General features: G+C 37.5%; 1 long non-coding RNA gene across 1 annotated transcript; it reads right to left on the minus strand.

Annotated features, from left to right (window-relative positions):
- Window positions 1–237: 237 nt before the first annotated feature.
- LOC129731738 (uncharacterized) lies at window positions 238–20,822 on the minus strand. Its single transcript, XR_008729074.1, has 3 exons — window positions 20,250–20,822; window positions 2,056–2,119; window positions 238–1,979 (listed from the first exon to the last, which is right to left on the minus strand). It is a non-coding gene; the product is annotated as an uncharacterized LOC129731738 (long non-coding RNA).
- Window positions 20,823–21,029: the final 207 nt, after the last annotated feature.

Raw genomic sequence — 21,029 nt, forward strand, 5'->3', positions numbered from 1 at the left:
ATCAATCCAACATTACACAATTTCTATAAAACGGCGAATAATTATGGAACGACTTTACTGAAGGCGCTACGGCTCTAAAATCATTTTTTGGGTCAAAATCATTATGAAACAACTTCGCCTAAAGCGCAACGGCTCTAAAATTATTATTAGTTGAAATGTAAATATTATCTGTTAAAGCTTTTAACTTAGAAATAAACAAATTCTTACAAAAAAAAAAAAAAAAAAAAAAAAATTAATCCATTAATCCAACATTACACAATTTCTAAAAAACGGCGAATAATTATGGAACGACTTTACTGAAGGCGCTACGGCTCTAAAATCATTTTTTGGGTCAAAATCATTATGAAACAACTTCGCCTAAAGCGCAACGGCTCTAAAATTATTATAATTTTTTTTTTTTTTGGTTAAAATAATTTCGATCACGTTATGACATGGCAGCTTTGGTAACTGTGTTCAGCGTATGTAGCTTTACGAGAATGCGAAATATGAACGAAGACTGCAGACGTGGGCTGATTTACAGGTATTATTTCATCTCGTACTACCGTAGATGTGTGTTAAGGTTTTTATCCTGTTTCTCGTTTATTTTTAAGCTAACTAATTTAAACAACTCGAAAAACTTAAGTCAGTTGCAATTCAACAGTGGTAAAGTACTGTCTGTTTAGTTTATTTCTTGTTTTTCTTTTGTGAAACGGTTATTGAGCAAGTTTGCAGATCATCGATCAATGTAAGATGGAATATATAAAATTCTGGAGAAACTTAAATAGTATATTCCACTTTTCTACTTCAAAAAATCATAAAATCGATCACAAAACAATTTGGATTCACTCATGTTTTGTTTGTTCTCCTGTAATAATAAAACGCCTCATTTTACGAAAAATACGAAAATTTTAAATTTTCGATTCGGGTGGAATTCTTGTGAAAAAAAATTGACCCAGTCAACCATGTTGTACGTTAATAAAATATGCTTCTATGTAGCAATGCTCGTTAGTGAACGTAGTTTCAATTTTGTTTTTAAAACATCGTGTTGAAGAGTTTGAATTTTTCGCGACTTGAAAAACAACATTTGTTGAAATTATTGTTGTTATTTTTTTCAGAGACGTTTTAATCCCTGAATATAATAAACCGACATATTTTTATGAAGCGCCTCTAATTGTTCTTTCTTTTTAAATCTCATCTATAACTGATATTTAAATGTTAATGTGGAAATGCAAATAACTAAATTACTTTTTATTCTAATTTCGCCACAATGTAGACATGAAACATAACTATGAATGACACTTCCTTTTCGTTTTTAGACGTAAAATATATTAAAAATTGAAACTTTGTTTTTTTTTCAAAAATAATAACTAAAAACGTTGAGTCGCATGGCTTTAATCATTATGAGATCAATTATTTTTTCTTCCTCCACCAGTTCGATTGTTGTTGTATACAGATCCGAACATATTTTTATTTACTTTTCTCGGCTGTGAATCATTCAGCGCCTTGAACCGATTTTATTTTTCCAATCACTTGTTTATTTATAAATGAAATATCAATTTTATTTTGTCAATTTTATCACCACCGCCCCCTGACTGAGTGGTTCAGTATAAACCGATGAATGGTGCTTGGTTTAAATGAATCATCAGTATACTCGATGCTCTTTATGCCACACAGCAAACGGCTACATTTCGGTTTCACAGTAGGAATTTTTTCAATAAATAAAGAAGCCGTAAAACAAACATAAATAGTGAATTATTTTTATATTGGATTCAACCGTTCCGTTTCGCCGCGAAACGTGACACAGCAACAGCATGTAGAGAAAATAAGCCAACCGCCTCCATTTCCGGTACCAAATTGTGTGTGTGTGCATTTTCCCATGCGCTTCCAGCTGGTTACAGCTTTCAGGTTAGGCTCCAGCTTAACCACCGATGCATCGCGGATACAGTTCATTAAACGGTTGCCCCGAAAACGCCGATTTCTATAGGAGTTGAGTGCCAAATCTGAAAGAGATAAATGTTTCGCAATTAGGAAGGGGTGTATCAACGAATTTGAATCACTGTGGAACTTCATTTATACCCAACAGATACGTATCCTATTCGATATGAATTGAAAAGCTGCGATTTCAGGAAATTGATTTTATCTATGGAAAAAAAAAACAGGCGATACAATCATTACTAAAATCGCAAGTGCACATGGAGAAAATGATATCTAATATTTATTTGCCTATTTTTACCGCGGTTTGATTTTTCTTTTCATAATGAACTTTCTCAAACGTCTAAATAAAATATCGGATGCCCCATATGAAAAGATAGGCAAAACCGTTTGTTTTTTATAGACCTTGAGAATTAAGCAAAATTTATGTGGAATAGTATCGCATAAATCCTGCTAGCTCAAGAAGCGAAATATATTTTTCGAGTTTATCCACTCGTGGTCACGATGTCTCTGTTGTATAGAGAGTGTCCAAGTTATTCGACAGTCCGCTTCGCCGCAGGTATAGACTTGTGATGAATTATTTATTTATATATTTAGCACAACTGGCGCGCTTTAAAGTTTCGCTTTTTGCGACGTTTTTGGGGGGATCAGCGGCTTGGAGAAACCATTGAATTTTATATGAGACAGGAAGTGCATTTCTACCTCGGGCAGTGGGAGCGTTTGCATCGGTTCGAACGAGCGTAGGTAGCATGAAAACAGCCGTATCCTGGTAGCAGCAAAAAATAACCATGAAATTTACCAAACCAGAAAACTTCCATTTCAGTTTATAGGTGGTACTCGGGGTTTATAGTGCATTCTAGTTAACCAAAATCGTTACCACATAATTATTACAATTATAACTTTGTAAAATCGATTTCGTTTTCTACAGTCTACAGGTTAGAACGACTATATTTGAAATGTTACACTTGAAGCAAATGTTTACCAAGGAGCCGTTAATTTTTTCTGATTTGGCTAAAAACGGTTTCTGTTGCTCGTCGAAAAGAGTTTCAGTCTCTGTGTTAGATAAATCTTGAACAAATGTTCCACATTGTTTGTATTCCACTTTATATACTAGCGAGTGAAATGTTAACTGAAAATTGTTGTACCCGATACTTACTCACGAAGTTATTGTTACTTCTCCGAACAATATGAGTATCATAATCCATGTTAGCAGGCTATTTCCAATGATTTTCAGGTTATCATCATTTTCCCTCCCGAATAGTCAATTCAAAGATTATCAAAATCTTAACAAGACTAAAATGACCATAGTTTACATTTTTAACAACAACCTAACAAATCATTCGAGAAACCTGAAAATAGTCTAAGTAAGTATGTAATGAGTTCTGATATTCTGATTAAGGTAATTGCTTGTGTGGCTAGAGAAGACCTGCAAGGATTCTGTTACGAAACGGCTTTTTTGAAAAACAAACACTTACAACTTATAGGTAAACATATTTTAATCAATTTTCTTTTGTATATTTTCATCAGTGTTGCTAATCTCGCTAATAAGCGGCATGCAAAACTCCTACAGTGTTTCTCGTCTTTTTTGCTTTTCTCGGTGATCACCACCATTTTCTCGAATGAGCTCGCATTCACGACCCGCATTCGCTCCCGAAATCATATGTCCTTTGGTACCACCTGGACGTCGTTAGTGGCTTACCACTCCAATGCCGAATTCGGCCAAAACAGAACGTAACAACTGTGCTGCTAGAAGAACAGATGTTTTTTTAGGTACTCCTGCACATGAATTTCCTGGTTGACGGAACCTTTCGCGATGACAATATTGCTCTTTAAACTACAAAACTTCGGCAGCTTAACTTGTTTAAGGGGTTATATACCTTTTTGGTCGAGAAAAATGAGGGAAGTTTGAATCTATTTTTAAGTGCATAGCACCATTTTCATTGCATCAAAGGGGTATTTTTCTGAAGGTACAGTTTATCAACAACAAAAAAATACGTTTGATTTTGAGATATACCAATTATTACTGGAGTAATGGCCGTTTCCCTGAAACGCTATTTTTTGCAGAGGCTTGCGGTGATCCTGATAGAGACTTAGCGGGTCAACCGAAATCAAAAACTCATTTCATTAATTTAGAAGTGTGCCGGGTCCTTGAACGATCGCTTTTATGAGTATTTTGTTTTCGGTGCAAATGGGAACGTTTTTCCCAAAAAATGCACGTTTTGAGCGCTAAAACTTGCATTAAAATTTTTTTTTTGCGGCAAAATGTAACTGTATGTTTCAAAAAGCGATCGTTCAAGGACCGGCGAATTCAATAACGAAAATTAAAAAAAAAAAGATGAAGGAAATCGGTTTAGTAGTTTTCCCGCAATCAAGATCACGGCAAAGTCATTTTTCGGAAAACACTATTCCGAGATAATCGCGTGTAAAGTTTCAAGTTTAGCTTATGCGGCCGTGGTGAGTCGCGCTGCAAATCGCTCTAACTCTAACTCTAAATTTATGAAAATGTTCTCAAGATGTTGTATTTGAAGATAATACAATAATTTTTTTTTCGGTTTTTTGAAAACTAAAAAGGTATATAACCCCTTAAAAACTGTCGATCCTGTCTCGGCAGTTAACAAACGTTCTCTAAACACTTTTATCTTGTTAGTGATGGTTGATTTGGTCATATTCAACAATTTTGCCAATTTGGCGTGCGAGGAGTTCGGGTTTTCACGATACGCGAGTTAAATTTTGAAGCGTAGCTTCTCTTACTTTAACGCCATTTTCACAACCGAAAAGTAAACGTCAAAATAAAAAATCACACACAAATCAAACACACACACATTTTTAAAACGAGATGTGTTTTTTTTTATACACGTTAAAAGTAATACGGCAAATTGAAGTTGACCAATTTTGGACCGTAGCACCCCTCATATGCAAGTTCGTTGTTTCATTGTAAACTCCCAAACACCAAATATGATCATCTTCTTATTCCGTATACGTGGGCTCTCAAATACGAGGTATATTCTCGAGATATTTATTTTTCTGTATCTCAGAGGTATAGTTATTTTTGAACCGTTAACTCCAAAACCCGATGATGACTTCCGGTTTCCGAAAATTACCAAATGTCAAATCGAAATTATGCTTATAGGAATAAAATCGTTCCCAGATACCATTTTGAAATCCGAAGTGGCAACTTCCGATTGCTGTAAAGCAGCCAAAAATAGTCTTTCCATAACCGAGGAAATCGAATCCAGACGCCATTTTAAAATACAAGATGGCGGTTCCAGAAAATGACCAAATTATGTTTATTTTTAGAACCAAAATTATGACCAGTGGCCGAGTATTGACTCAGACTATTTTGTGATCCAAGATGATAACTTCCGGTTTCCGGAAAATAACCTAAAATGACCGAATATCATCCAACAAAAAAAAAACCTGGAAACAAAATAGTACCAGGGACTCAAGATGCCGTTTTGAAATCCAAGATGGTCGCTTCCGGTTTACAGATATTACCAAATACCACCCAGAACGGGTATTTTCGTAATCGAAATGATTCACATAGGCCAAAAGTCGACCCCTGACGCCGTTTTGAAATTTGAAGTGGCCTCTTCTAGTAATGGGAACCAGTCCTGATGCCTTGAGACCTGGGAGATGATCTCTCAGATGGTCTTAAGGTACGATACTGGCCTAACAAACCAGTCGTCGTTTGTTCGAGTTTCGGCTCGGGAGAGACTGTTAGTGTCAGTAGGATCGTAGCGCTAGCCCCGAAATTGTCCTGTACACTAAACAGTTGGCTGCAAAGTCTGTGTATAACAAACAGAAGGTCAAGTTTTGAATCGGAATGTTGCACAGAGGTTTTGCTTTTGCCCTGAGACCGGAGAACAAATCCAAACGCTATTTTTAAATGATGGTGACTTGTAGGATGGCCTCGGAGCGGAACTTAAGAAGATGGACCCGGAAAAACTGGCCATTTGTTTGCACCGACTGATTGTAAGAATTTGGGATACAGAACAGCTACCGGAGAAGTGGAAGGATGGATTTGTCCCATCTATAAGAAAAGCAACAAATTGTACTGTGGGAACTATCGTGTGATCGCCGTCCTGAATGCCGTCTACAAAATGCTTTCCCAAATAATTTTTCGCTGCCTCTCACCCCTAGCCAACAGATTTGTGGAAAGTTATCAGGCCGGCTTCGTGGAAGGACGGTCTACGACAGACGGTATTAATTCCGCATTCCATCATAACAACATGGCCTGATGAACAAAGTTTCTTCAATTCAGTCGGTTATTGGCTGCCGCTCTCCAATCTCTGGCACACCGTGTGCTCCCCACCAGATCTCACTACACCAGATCTACCCATCTTGCCTACTGCGCCCCTGGTTGTCTTCTTCCTACCGGATTCAAGGCAATCACCATCTTCACTGGGTAGTTGTCCGGCATTCTTGCATCATGCCCTGTCTAGCGTATCCGTACAGTTTTAGCCACCTTTTAAATACTTAGTTCCGTAATGTTGTGCGAGCTTATGGTTCATACTCCGCTTCCGAATTCCGTTCTCCTTCACGTCGCCAAAGATCGTCCCTAGTACTCGTCGTTTAAAAACTCCGAGTACTCGCAGGTCCACCTCGAGCATTATCTACGTTTTATGTCCGTAGAGAACAACCGGTCTTATTTGCGCTTTGTACAGGTTGCACTTCATATCGGGACTTAGTCTTGTCAACCGCAATTGCTTATGGAGCCCATTGTAGGAACGACTTCCACAGATAATAAGCCTCCGGATCTCACGGTTAGTATCATTGCCCTCAGTTACCATTAAGCCAAGATAGACAAACTCGTCGACTACCTCGAACTCATCGCCGTCGATCGTAATGCTACTGCCAGGCGTTGACGGTCGGTTTCAGTTAGGGTGCCAATCACTTATATGGGAAAAAAGTTACCAGAAAATTAAAAAAAAAAATCTACACAAAATGTTCACCTGCCCGAAAAAACACCCTGTGCAAAATCTTAGCTCGATCGGACTTGAAACGGGGTGGCGCAAAGCGGTTGAAGTTTGACCTTAAGAAATTCGAAAAATCACCGAAATCATGAATTTTTTCTTCAGACGATACCAAATCTCGACGTTTTATGCGTTTTCAAGCCATCTGGCACCAAAAAAAAAAATCGAAAACCAAAATTTCATATACCCCACTCCGGTGGGGTAATTTTTGGATGTTTAAAGGCAAACATTCAATCGTTTTGCGCCACTCCATTTTAGATCCAATTGAGCTAAAGTTTTGCACGGGGTGTTTTTTTCAGGCAGGGGAACATTTTGTGTAGGGTTTCTCAAAATGACTGTTTTGGTTGGAACCCTAGCTTCGGTTCTACCGCGTAGCATATAATTCGTTTTAGACATATTAATCGGCAACCCAATTCTCGCTGCTTCCGTGCGTTCCGATCGATTTTTTGTTTTTCAGTCGCTTGATGGCATCCTTAATGTCGCCTATAGGCTGGCAGGTCTCCTACGTTTGTCGCACCGACGCGACGGGATCGCTTTCTCCAGCGCCATGGTCCTTTGCTTGGGCGCCATTACGGTACTCGTCGAAGTGCTGCCTCCACCTTTCGGTCACTTCACCGTCGAAATACTACCATCTTCATCCCGGCACATTTCAGTTCGCGGCACAAAGCCTCTGAGTTTCTGGTAGAACTTTTGCGTTTCCTGAGAATGGTGCAGCTATTCCAGCTCTGCATACTCCTCCTCCTCCAGGTATGCTGCATCTTCTTCTGTCTGTGTCTATCTACATTCTTAAGAGTGGCACTGCGCATTGTAGCTGCACTGCGCATTGTAGCCGCTCCTCATCCATCGCCCTCCCACATTAGTCGTTGAACCACTCGTTTCGTTGGGTTCGTCCTACAAACTTCCCCAACTAAAAAAAAAAAGAACTGCTGATAACAAACCCCTCTAAATTAAAAAGACATAATTGATTATTGTGTAAAGAGGCTCTGCGTTATGATTTTATTGTCACTTGCAGTCTCTCGTAAGCAAGATTCGTGCATGCGAGGCTAAAACTGACATTGTGGCTCAAAGTTCATATGAAAGCAATGCACTCACTCCAGCAAACTTCAAATGGAGTAAAATGTTTTGTATATAATGTTTTTTTCATATCTATATGTTTTTACAATGGGAACTAGAAAGCTTCAAACGCTTGATTGATTTTCAAAGGAAGCATGCTCTATTTGGTGGGAATCGAAGCAAATCTTAAATCAAATTACCCCCGTCGGAAACCGTTTTTACCAGTGAAAATAAATTTAGAACCTTTCTACTTTTAACTCTGTAACCCTAGGAGCTCGTCAGCCTCCCAAACACAACGGCAAGCTAATCACGAGATCTATAAAAGATTTGCATATAGATGAAGGTGAGCATCCGTCAGTCGAGGTTGACACACGTTAGTCGTTGCCTAGGTCTTGTTTGCTACCAGAGGCGGCTTCGTCGATTGCTAGGCGTAACCATGCGAAATTCAATCTTCCAGTTATCAGCATTACACCTGCAAAAGACGAGCCGAAGCGATAGTTACTGTTATTATGCTTCAAATCAACACATCAAAAGAAAAGAACGTATTTATTTATGAACAAAGGAAGTTCACAGAAGAAGAGTAGACGGCTATTTAGACAAATCGAATTAGACTATAGCTGATCAAAGAAGCAAATTAGAAGTGTCGTTACAGTATTTTGCACATGGCTAGGGGTAGAATCAAGGTGTTTTGTTAAAAATACAATGGAATTACTCAGTGTAAATGATATGTTCTTTACAAGGACTAGTCCTAGTATGCACAAATATGCATTCCTTTTTCGCCAGGTAAATCAAAGAGGGGTGTTGATGAATCAAAAATGCATCGAGATGGAAAATTGTACATACTCAGATGTACTTAAAAGTGTTTAAACATTTCATGATCGGATTCAATTTCCTTAAAACGAACCTTTTTATTAACGATTGTGAAAAAACATGGTATCATACAAAGTTTAATTTATGCAAACATAACTCACGCATAAAAAAAATATTACCACTGTGTACCAGTAAAACACCAAGTAAATATATCGACCTGGCAGACCCACTATCCAAGGGACCGTTGTGGACTGGATGGCTTAAACGATTTATTTTATATTTGCAAACTCGTTTGACCGCCCGACAGTTTGGGAATATTTATTTTAAAGAGTTATAAAAAATCGACCTTTCGGACACGAAGGAACAATCTACACGTACGTTCAGAGGGCGAATAAATGGAACACCCTTCAAAGGTAAAGAGCGAAACCAACAGCTGAAATTTAGCCACAAACTGCGAGACGTTCTGGGGCCGAGCGAGATAAAAAAAACCTACATGGCCAAGACGGAAAAAATACTGTTGAATTTAGTTGATATGCAGTCCATACGGCAAGCGTGACAAATCCGTTCTTGCTGGTTTCTCGCCACAGTGCTAAAGGTTACTGCCAAGGGAAGTTGTTCTTTTTCGACCATTTTTTTCATCTTTAATGAACTGCGAGGCGTTACACAATATGAGCAATATCACACATTCAACAGCGACAAACCGTCAGATGCAGGTTCTCTTTGAAAAGCCAATGGTGCTGAAAATTCGCTGTATGGTAGAGTTGTGACACAAACAATGTTGGCAAGTTGACCAGTTGATCTTTGCAGTAGCTTGTTCCACAGCCAAGTGTGAAGCAGCTTGTTTTTGCGGACATAGTAAAACATAAAACTATTCAACTGATTATACTTGTTATTTGTTTTCTAGTTGCTAGTTGCAGATGAAATATGATGACCAATAAGAATTATTAGAATCATCGAGGTTCTATTACGTATGTACTCTTAGTAGATTAGTATGCCAATTACGCCCTTTCATAATTCATGTAATAAAATATTACTAATTTAGTTTCTATAATTAAATGTCATATTCTTCTATTACTAATACTGATAATAATAATAATAAACCTAGCGTACTTAACAATGATTGTTGAACGATCATTTCGTATCATTTCTGACACATGATCCGGTGGTGTAATGAAAAAAAGCTTCTGATATTCGTTGAGAGTCGCCAGGAGTTTTCATCAAAGTTTTCATCAGATTCTTATCCGAATCGTTGTCCTGCTAAAGAGGAAAAGATGTTATTAATTTCTTTTCCATAGCACCGAAAGTAAGACCATAGAGGATACAAAATATAAATTTGCAGTGTTCAACTAGAAATATAATTCATTCCCATTAATACATTGTTGAGAGCACGTCTCACGTTATCAATGTAACATGTTATGCTTACGTAACGTATACGTTTCATCCCACTTATTTTCAGTGGTGGGCACCATTCCGCTAATTCGCTAATTCGCTAATTAGCGACGCTAAAATTCAGTTAGCGATTTAGCGATTTCGCTATTTTTCGAGCTGGTTAGCGAAACTGTTAGCGTCGCTAAAATTTGGCCTTCGAAACGCTAATCGCTAATTCGCTAAATTTTGTGGAGAAGCGACAATAGAAATATTTAGAAAAACTGTGGATTGCTGATGGCGTACGTAAATTGCTTCGAAAGATGACCATACTTTACTGCGAAAGTTACTTTTGTCGGTTTTTTTTACCCTAGAATGGAGTTCCAGTTATCGTACAAGCCACAGGAGTATTTTGAAGAACAAGCACAAGGTCTAGATTGAATTTTTGGCACACCAAGAACTTTGATGAACTGCAATGCGCTTGAAATTATGAGAACTTTGGTCCTATTTTTTCGATTCAGATAATAATTGAATTTTCATGAAAACATTCCTAAGAGTATCTACTTTCAATGCAAGCTAAATAACTTTTGTTATTCTTGTTTTTACAAAATCAAATATGAATACCGTTTCGTGAACCTCTTACTGTAAATAGCTTTAAAAAGTAATTGTTTTCGTTTGTTTAACCAAAACAGATCAAAGTGGTCCAAATCTTACAAAACATGAGCAATAAATATAGCGATATGACTATTTGCATATTAAAAAGTTAGCGATTAGCGATTAGCGAAAGTTCCGCTAATGTGGGCTTGGCGTTTAGCGTTTAGCGATTATCGAGCTAAATTTTCCGGTTAGCGACTTAGCGATTAGCGTCGCTAAATTTTTGGTTAGCGGTGCCCACTACTGCTTATTTTTGGTTTCCGTGCTTTCCCCACTATTGTTTCAATCACTGAAACACGGAGAGGTGACTCCACTTAACTAACCAACCATTTTGTGTACGATAGAAGATGTAACCACAGAGATTTTTCGCCTCATTGAATTTTTCGGCGTCTGCTAGGTTTGAGCCTAGTTTAGGTAAGTTAGGGGCCATCCGCATACCACATGGACAGATTTTAAACGATTTTGACTCCCCCCGCCGTAGACAACTTCTCATATAAATTCTAAAAATTTTCTATGGACCGTGGACATATCACATACCCCCATCCCGCCCAAGCTGTCCACGTGGTATATGGATGAACCTTATGTGAAATCTTGCAATCACAAACACCATCAAAGATTAGCTCGGCATTGACAGGGCGTTAGTTGTTGGGCTCAGGTTATCAGTGCAAAGTGGTCCAATAAGGCAAAAAGTGGAACTTAATTCCATAGCGCCTTTTACCTTCATCTTAGCTTAATAAAGTCTTCGGAACAATTGTTTGTATGAATGACCCACATAATCGCAAATTGTCGAAAAGTATGAAAAGTTTACTATACTAAAAAGAAAAAAATTAACTTTTTTGTGTAAAGAGATAGAAGAATAGTTTGTTCAGCAAAGTTGTAAAAGATTCAAAAATATGAAACTTTGTTGAACAAATGAAAATCCTATCTTCTTTCGGTACAAAGCTATAAAATATATTACATGGACCTTACTTCAAAGTTAGTTTTTTGTACTTAACTTTCGTTAGTTGCATTTTACACGAAAGTATTGTTCGGAGTAATTATTAGGGCACACAAAACACACATTTTTGCCACAGGTCATTCATATCCAGGACTTTTTCTTACAAAGTTATATCATATTTTAGCTTATTTCTTTGAGTTTTGGTACAAAATTTTAAAGTCTTCAAAGTTAATTATGTCCAAAAGCTATTTTTTTCAAAAATATTCAATGAAAACTACAAAAGGTCAGCTGATTGAAGGCAGCTTGATTGAGTTGATTTCCATGTGTAATGACAGGAAGAAAAACCTGATTACTGATAAGTCGCAGGTGGTCAGCCGTGGGAAACCGCATTTCGAAGTAGTATTGAACGGTGAGGAGAGTATCCGCCAACCTTGGACTAGGTTATAAAAACTTGCAGAGAGCTGAAGAACCACAAAGTCGCTCAGAAGGACGGCTTACCGGTTGAACTTTTCAAAGTCGGAAACTAGCGGCTGTATAGTGCAATTTACCAGATTATGTTCAGGGTATAATTTGAGGAGAAACTACTTGTGGGCTTGTTGGAAGGATATTCAATCTATAAGAAGCGACAGAGAATTGACTGAGGCAACTATCGGACAAACCTCTTCATTTCTACATATAAAGTCCCCTTCCGCATCTTGTTCCATAGTCTGAACCGTTGCAAGAAGCCTTTGTATGTTATGTTACCCAAGTAACACACAAAACATGTTAGAAAATAATTCACAATGACAGTAGTCATATAAGAGTACTATAAGCGCATTCGAAAACTTGTGTTGTTGTTTTCTTGCTCTGGAGATATTATTTTATATCATGAGTGTATTTCATAGATTGATAAATATAAACTGCCTTTGCTTGTCTTTAAGTTGTGTTCATGATGTTATCAAAACAGTACAGAAAACAACTCAAAAAAGAACATTTGTGAGAAGTTGTTCTTCATCAGTAATTCAACCACACTTCGAAAACAAGCTCGTTTTTCTGGTTTTGGAGATGTTTTTCAATAACACGAGTTCAGCAAACAAAAACTATGACATAAATGGCACTTGTCTTCAAGATGTCTTCCAGATGTTTTCCCTACTATAACAACTGTGTAAAAATGTCCAGCTCCAGCCGAGGCAGCCGCGCCAGTTCAATATTACACGCTCAATAATAATTTACGTACCTGTAAAGTGCTTTTCCTTTGGTTGGTCTTAGTATTCAGCAGCCAAATACTTGATCATATTGTTATTGAAATTATTTAAACGATTTCAAATAAACTATTTGAGTTGGGTCAAGATGCGCCATGAAAATGTAAACAAAACGCTTGCAGTGCAACCAATGTCACGCCAATTTTTGTTACCGTATATCTAACAATGTTTTCTAGTTTTGTTATATTTTATGTCTAGATAACGTTAAAACTATGCGAAAACAATTTTAATATTCAAGCAACAGAAACAATTCATTTTGAAAGATTAAACATTGTTTTTTAACATCAATTTATAATTAATTAAAAGTGCCGCTGACGAACACAATTTTTGATCTAGCTGCAATGCGCGTAACGATACATTTACGCATGCGCTGGGTAAATGTTGTCATAGCAACACATTTGCGCATGCGAGCTGGTGTGCGCGAGTTTTTTTAATCCACTAGGTCAGTGCAGATCAACCCAGGAAAAAAGAAACGACATTGCGATTTACTAGGCAAGTAAGAAAGAGATGCCAGATAGTTGTTTACGAACTAAGCTTATGCGGTGTTGAGCTAAATTGAGACTCTTCGCAATTAAATGAATCAGCAACCATTCTGTAATAAATAATCTATTCACCACTGATGGATAAATAGAAAACCGTATCCAATGAATGGCGCATAATTTTTTTAGAAGTAAAATGCAATGTTTCACCATGAAATTTGACGCGCACGTAGAACTTTGTCTAATATTATCTAATATTATTAATCTAATATTATTGTTTATTTTTGGTGAATATTCGATACGCCATAATCACTATTTTTTGTAACTCTTAATATAAAGCAGCGTTGTTCTACAATATTTCCATTTTGAAGTTTTATGCTTGTGTCAACGATGTTTTTATTTATTAGCAATTACAACTTGGAAATAACTTGTTTTTCATGTTTTTTACCGCATTGGTACTCGAGATGTATTTTGCAGCTTCAGTCTAGCAAGTTGGCTTGCTTTCATAAAGTTACATAATACTTCATATAGTACCAGAACTTGTTCTAGCAGCCTTCGATTTTTGCGCTTATCTGGTGATAGAGATGTCAAGGTAATGTCAACTGAAATCTATAACCGAAGGTTGTGTTGGAGGAGTTATCTTATCTGTTTTATAACAATGTGTGTTACTTGGGTACTTTCCCCACGAAGGAAGTCAGCTCCGAGGTGTAGTTCATTTCACACACCAAGTTCTCCAAGATAGTGCTGCTGTGGCTGACAATCAGCGAATAAAGCCGCTCTTCTTACGCTTCGGAATCGCTGTGAACGGGGAAATTTATGATGATACATGCTAGAGTTGCGTGTTCATCAAAAAATACCATAAGAGAGAAGACGCGATATTCTGGCCGGATCTGGCGATCGCTGGAGGGAATGGAGCGGCGAAATATTGATCTGGAGCTCAAGTCGACGAACTCGTCCAACTTACCCCAGATGCGTCTTGACGAGAATTTCTGGGCTATTTATAAGATTTATACCAACAATTTTGCCGCGGAAACTGAGGAGGAATTGATAAATAAACGAAGAAAGAACTCAAAAACATGCCTACACGCATGTTTTCGTCCGCCATGGCGAATATCCTGGATAACTACCGGAAGGTCACTCGCAAGGGCGTAATTTTTTTGGTAAGTTAGCAAACATGCATAATTACCTTTCATGGAAAATTCATCGAATTCTGCCTAGCCTTCTGTACTGTTTTGCCCCGGTAGATTGGAAAATTTAATGTTGCGATTTAATAATTTTTTTAAAAGAAATTGTAGCGCTTTTGCGTAAAAGTTATTACAAAACAAAATAAAAGCGTACATTACCCACTAATTGGTGTGTTTAACTGTATAAAATTTGATGTTTGTGATTGCTTACCCTACTCTGAATCGTTTGAAGGTTGCTTTAAATTGCTGTATTAGGTTGAACACGAACTCCAAAATAGTCTCAAAAAATGCTGATAGTTTTGATCAAATAAGATGAGTCTTTGTCATAATCCCACGCTTCTTATTAGATTATGCAATTTCAGAAAAATTAGTACATTACACTATACGATGTGCGAAACTTATGCACAATATAGGTCTAATACAGCTCATTGTTTGTGCCATCCTGAACAATCAACATCATTAGCCGAAACAAAATTGCTCTCGAAAGAAGCGCAATTGCACGAAATTAGAATAAAATTCAATGAGGATGGCGTCCAATATGCATACATCTGCACCTTAATTTCAGAAAGTTTTATATGTCGTTGATTTTCTAGTTTTAATTGGCGGTTTCATTTCGTAATGCTGACAATTTTTAACTATTTGAATCTCTTCACCCGTCCAAAAGCTAGTGTTAATTTATTCAGCCTACATCGCAAAGCTTTGGAATTTAATTGCTCTTCAAAGACTTTGATCCTTTTTCTTCTATGCATCACTACCTTTAAAAAAACATGTTTAAAGCTACACCGAGGCCGGCAGCATCAGCCAGCGGATCCAAATCATGAGGTGGAAATGGTCTTAATGAGCAACAGTGGTTGAAAGTGACTGCTAGGCTAGCGCTGCTGCTGTCGTCATTGTGCGAAACCATAAACTGCATGAATTTAACGAGCTTGCTTCTTGCATAAACCAGCTTTAAAAGTGTGTGTATACATTTAATAAAAATTTTATTTGCCTGTTTTTGAATGTTTCAATTATAATTTGATGTCTACCATGGTGGAATCATTATAATATATACCTTTTTCAAATCTGGATTAAGGACAATAACATTGACATGTTTACTTCAGCGCTTCTTAACGCATTCATAATCATGAAAGTTAAGCCTCACCTATATCCGGCTGCTAAACGGATAATTACACCATCAATCAATTGTAGCGTGTAGATTCAGAAAAAAAAGTAAGAAATGGCGCTATGACGGTTATGTCAATGATTCAAATCGATCAGCTGTTAAATAGTTTTGGGATAATGAATAATGAAATAGAAAGATGTCATACCACAATTCTGAAAATCGAAAGACATTATTTCAGCGAATAATTGTTCATTTCAAGGCAATGCGTCCGTTGATAACAATATAACAATTAACTCCCGATTCACTCACAAGCATGGGGCATACTGTTTAAAAGAATAAGAACCATTCAATTAGTATTTCACTACGTCTCAATCGAAATAACCGGCTATTACCGAAAATACAAATACATTGAAACCATACATCAATACCATAGTTGCTATGGATGCTAAGTTCTAGCTGGTACCTTTTTCTTCGACAATCCATGACGTGAAAACCCAAATACTCCCAACATCATAAACACTTCTTCATCGCGAATTAATTCATTTGTATAACAGCATTAGTGCTGGTAGCAATGTCGCACCTTTTTCCTTGCGTCCTTCGTTCTGTACGTTGCACTACGTTCCGTCGCTGCTCTTCGTTTACGACGTAGCCCCATTTAGGTCATAATTGAAATTTCCTCAGCATTTCTACGATACTTCTTATCATTCGGAATTAATTCCCTCGTTCGTTTATAGAGGTTTCTGCCTCGCCACTAATGAATCAGCTGTCATTTGGCCACTAGGGACCAAGAGACGTCTGAGACAAACGACGTCGAAATCAACAAAGTTGGTAACGATGACGCCAGCAACGACGTCGCGCCGCCTCGAGTAAGGACAGAGGTCTGCATACCTGAGGTATCGTTGTTCGACCGTAAACCAGGTCGTTGACGTTTGTTGGTGACCTGCTGGGGACGTAATTTATTACCAACTTTATACATTCACATTATTCAATTTAAGCGTCTTCATGAATTAAATTAGCATAAATCATCCTAATTTACATGAACGGCTGGCGGTTCCGGGATAGATGATATCTAGCCTTTTCGTCCCTCGCTCGCTCACTCTCAATAAAATATGAATGAAGCATCCTTCGCGACCTGAACGGCTAATAGTCAGATTTTAACACTTGCGGTGCTGATTACGGGCAATGGAGGAAGATGCAAAACAACTACACCGACAGTGTAAATCACTTCATCAATCAATTATTTAAAGCGCTTCATCCTGTTAATCGGCGAGGGCATAACAAGGCCATGGAAATTATATTTTTTCAGCACGATGGTATGTAAGATACGAGTACATACTGAACAGTAAGCAGAGTGAGAAATGAAAATTAAACACGACAGTGAATCGTTTAACTTGGTTTCTTCTTGTGTTTGATGCTATAATTGATTCGTTTAATTATTATTTATCAATTCACTCACGTCATGTGAGCTAGGAGTACGTATGAAAACAATTTTTAGCTGAAAATGATGCCCGTATGATAAGAAAAGATTATTTCCTATTGTTTCCTTAACTTTGTCATAGGTAACATTCAACATGATTCCTTAGCTTTGGTAACTTCACCATTAAAATCAATCAAATCAATGACTCGTCAAAATTAGTATGTTTCATTAAAATAACAATGAACATAATTATACGGATTGTCCAATGGTTGGAGAAGAATCTATTGTTGATTTTTATTTATCGTACCAAGGACTTTCTTGTCAAAAAGAAAGCACTTGTGGAATGCAGATAAATGCGCACTACCGATTTCGACCGTTTCTGTCGTTGCCAATGAAGTTTTTTTTTCGTAAGGGTGGGTCTTCCATTCAAAGGTTTAGTAATTAGAAAGATCAATTCGGGACTGTTTTTGTGTCATCTACGACGGTGTGTACAAGTCTGATGCGTCATTGTGGCTATTTTTAGCGTTGTGAAGGTTTTTTTTTAAATTTTTATTCAGCGGTCAAACGAGATGCTATGGTTTTTAATACTTTCTTTGAAGGTCTGCCGCCTTCTCCTAAGTGCTAGGATTGTGATTTTATTGAGCGTTTTACAGCTGTCATACTGAATGTATCTGTCTCCAATTTAAAACAAAATTTTTGGCATGATTCATTGCTAGTGTTGGTTGCTTTTCAAGTTCAAGGGTATGTACTAAAGTGCACAAACGGAAGCTCGACGTAGAACTACGGTGGGTGTGGAAATTTGATTCTGTCATACCCATACCGTACAACACATCAGAGATCGCTGGAAAATTTCCTATAAATTTATTAAATAAATTCACCCCAGGAGGGCAAACTGAAAAAATCCTTAAATTTCCGTTGGTATTTTTAAAAATACGTAGACTTTTTCCACGGATCCAAAAAAAAACAAATCCGTAGATCTACGGAACAATCGGTACATTAGGAAAACTTTGCCGGATGTCATTCTATAGCGTCACTCAGAATTCAATAGTTGAGTGACTGGGGGAAGAACGCACCATGTGGTAGCAACTATGCTTCCTTTCCTCGTGGCTGACGTGGAGTAATGAGTGCGATGACAATAGGCTGGCATTGCTAGCCAGTGTCGAGTTATGAGCATTGGAAAATTCACTGTACACCAATCAAGAACGTTCATTTCATTTTAGCTTTCACAGAATGTACCCCAGTACACGATCAGTCCAAAATATCAGGATTATAATAAATATTAATATTTTGTTACGAACTTTTTGTTTCAACTTGTGTTCTAAACTTGGTCTCGTTAATGGTTAAAATATCAAAATTCCTATCAAAAAAAGTTTTGTAAGGTTTTTAGCAGTAAAAGATCAGAACTAGGTAGAATGTAGAATGTTACAAATTTTGTTATAAATATTCTTTAAAAGAACACATTTTTAAACATTCAAGTATATGACAACCGAATTTGATATAATTCTGTACTTTGTATTATTCTGGCATATAAAGAATATTACAGGCTTTGTTATTTTTATCAAGTTAGAATGCCTATTTTGTAATGTTCAGGATGGCTTTAGGGAATTATATTGTCTACCTACAGATCTTAACCCTCTAGTGCCCAAGTTAATTTTCAGACGGATTTCGAAAAAAAAAACACTATGAAACTTTATTAACATTTTCTAAGTATTGATTGAAGCTGTTTAAAGGTTTAACTGAACACCGTCTAAAGGCGGCACTAGGCACTAGACGGTTAAGTTTGAAGAAAGTTGCTCTTGTTAATAAATGTTAATATAGATGAATTTTAGGATAATGAAGTATGTGAAATTTCTGAGTTTAGTGAGACCTACACAAATATCGAATGGTCACCAGTCAGTTACCAACGCCGACATAGGCGTGATCCACTTAACCCTACTGGTCTAGATTTAATCCTACCCGACATCGAGAGCATTTCTGAGGCGAAAAATCTTTGGGATCACACCTTGCATCACATCGCATGAGGAAGTAAAGCCATCGGTTAAGGTGAAACGGTGTTGAAGCCACTGATGGTCGACTTCTAGCCACCACTTCGAATTTTCAAAGGCTTAAGGCTCGGTAATAGTTAATGCGACACCTGTGAAAACGGTATTTTATGTTTGCTGGGGTGAATCAAACATGAAATAGCGTTTTTACATAAAACGCATTATCTCTTTCGGTGTCCTGCGTTTCTGAAAATTCGAAGTGGTTGCTCAAAGTCGGCCGTTTGTGGCTTCAACACCATTTCATCTTAATCAACGGGTCTTAAGTTAGGGTCTTGGATGGAGTCGCTTCTCCGGATGTCGGTGATTGGCACGTCAATAAAAGTGGTGGAACTAGACCGACGGAAAATAAAAAACAAACTCTGATTAGTTTTATTATAACAAAAACTTATTTTGTCAAAAAAACAAAATCAACAGCGGTACTATAGAATCCAGTGTGCGTATGGGACGCACATATAGGACATTGAAGTCCTATGATAATCAATTTTGTAGTTATAGTTACAATCACCCACCCATACATATGTTTGTGTTGCCGTTATTATCATTTGCCGTTATTATCATTATGGAATTATTATAAATAATTATGGAAATACTAGCTTCGATGGTGACGTTTTACTTTCTCCAAATCACTAAACTACGCACTTTTACATTCAATGCACTGTTCAAGGAAACAAATAGAAAGTTCAAACTAGATATCTAGATCTGTTTCTGAAAGCGAGTTTCAATCGATTTCATTATTCACTCGGGTCAACTGACACCACAATCCCAAACATTTATTTTCAAACAAATCATAAACATCGTGTCGGCGAATCAACCCTTGCAGTGACCCATAAGTGTGGCACTAGAAAAAAAGGTTGAGTTGTTATTTATTCACCTTCCCGGCAACGACGTGCCAAAACTTGAAAACGTTTTCCCGCCCACTAATGGCTCTGCGCACCACAACTAGACTAATGATGATATCAATTACAGGGTAATATTTTATTCAAACACTTTCTCTCATCCCACACCTCACACATCCTTTGCACAAGTTACACGAAGAAAGGGAGTAGAAAAATTCTTAGCATGTCATTCGGTTTCTACTTACATTTTAGCAGTGCTTATCAGATGTTTCAAGAGGTTACCATATATCTCGTTTTACTTCTCGGCTGCCGGATTTGGTGTCGGTTTTTGCTCCGTGTTCTGTCCGAAATCCTACTTCCTATGTTTGTTATCCCTTGGCATTATTGGATATACCAGGTCAGATAACATGTGATTACGGCTCATTCCCCATCTACCGGAAGGATACGGCACGAGTCTAGAGACTATATAAATATCACTTATGAGACAGATACAGAACGTATTCTTTTCGATTGCTGTTTACTATTTTTGTCTTTATGTTTTTGATTTTTCCGTCCATAAGCACACAATGTGAGTCTTCTGGCTAATATCAAAGTACGCAACTGTTCTAACAAGCCAGTCATCATACGTTCGTAAATTGATTGAAGGAAACCGGTAGAGCCTGCAGGATCGTAGCGGTAACTCCAAATTGTGCTGCACACTGTCTATCAGCTAGAAGGTTAAGTTAAATATCAGCTTTATTTTTTTAAGCACGCAATTCCGGTTCCGTTACGAAAACAAACATCCGATAACTAACACTAACTTCTCATGATCTGCAACTAGCTACTGAAGCACTGAATGAGAACAATTGTAACAAGTTGGTTTTGTAGCTGTAAACCAATCGGTTTCACGAGCACTTGCCATGCCGAGAGTTTGTGATTCATTTTACCCCTCTTGCGATGAACGCATCTGGGATCGGCCATGCGCAAAGCATGAATCTTTTCCCGAATGAAACCCGAATGCAGGTTTTGTTGATAAATTGATTGTC

Source organism: Wyeomyia smithii, chromosome 3, assembly GCF_029784165.1.
Source record: "Wyeomyia smithii strain HCP4-BCI-WySm-NY-G18 chromosome 3, ASM2978416v1, whole genome shotgun sequence".
Lineage (NCBI taxonomy): Eukaryota > Metazoa > Arthropoda > Insecta > Diptera > Culicidae > Wyeomyia > Wyeomyia smithii.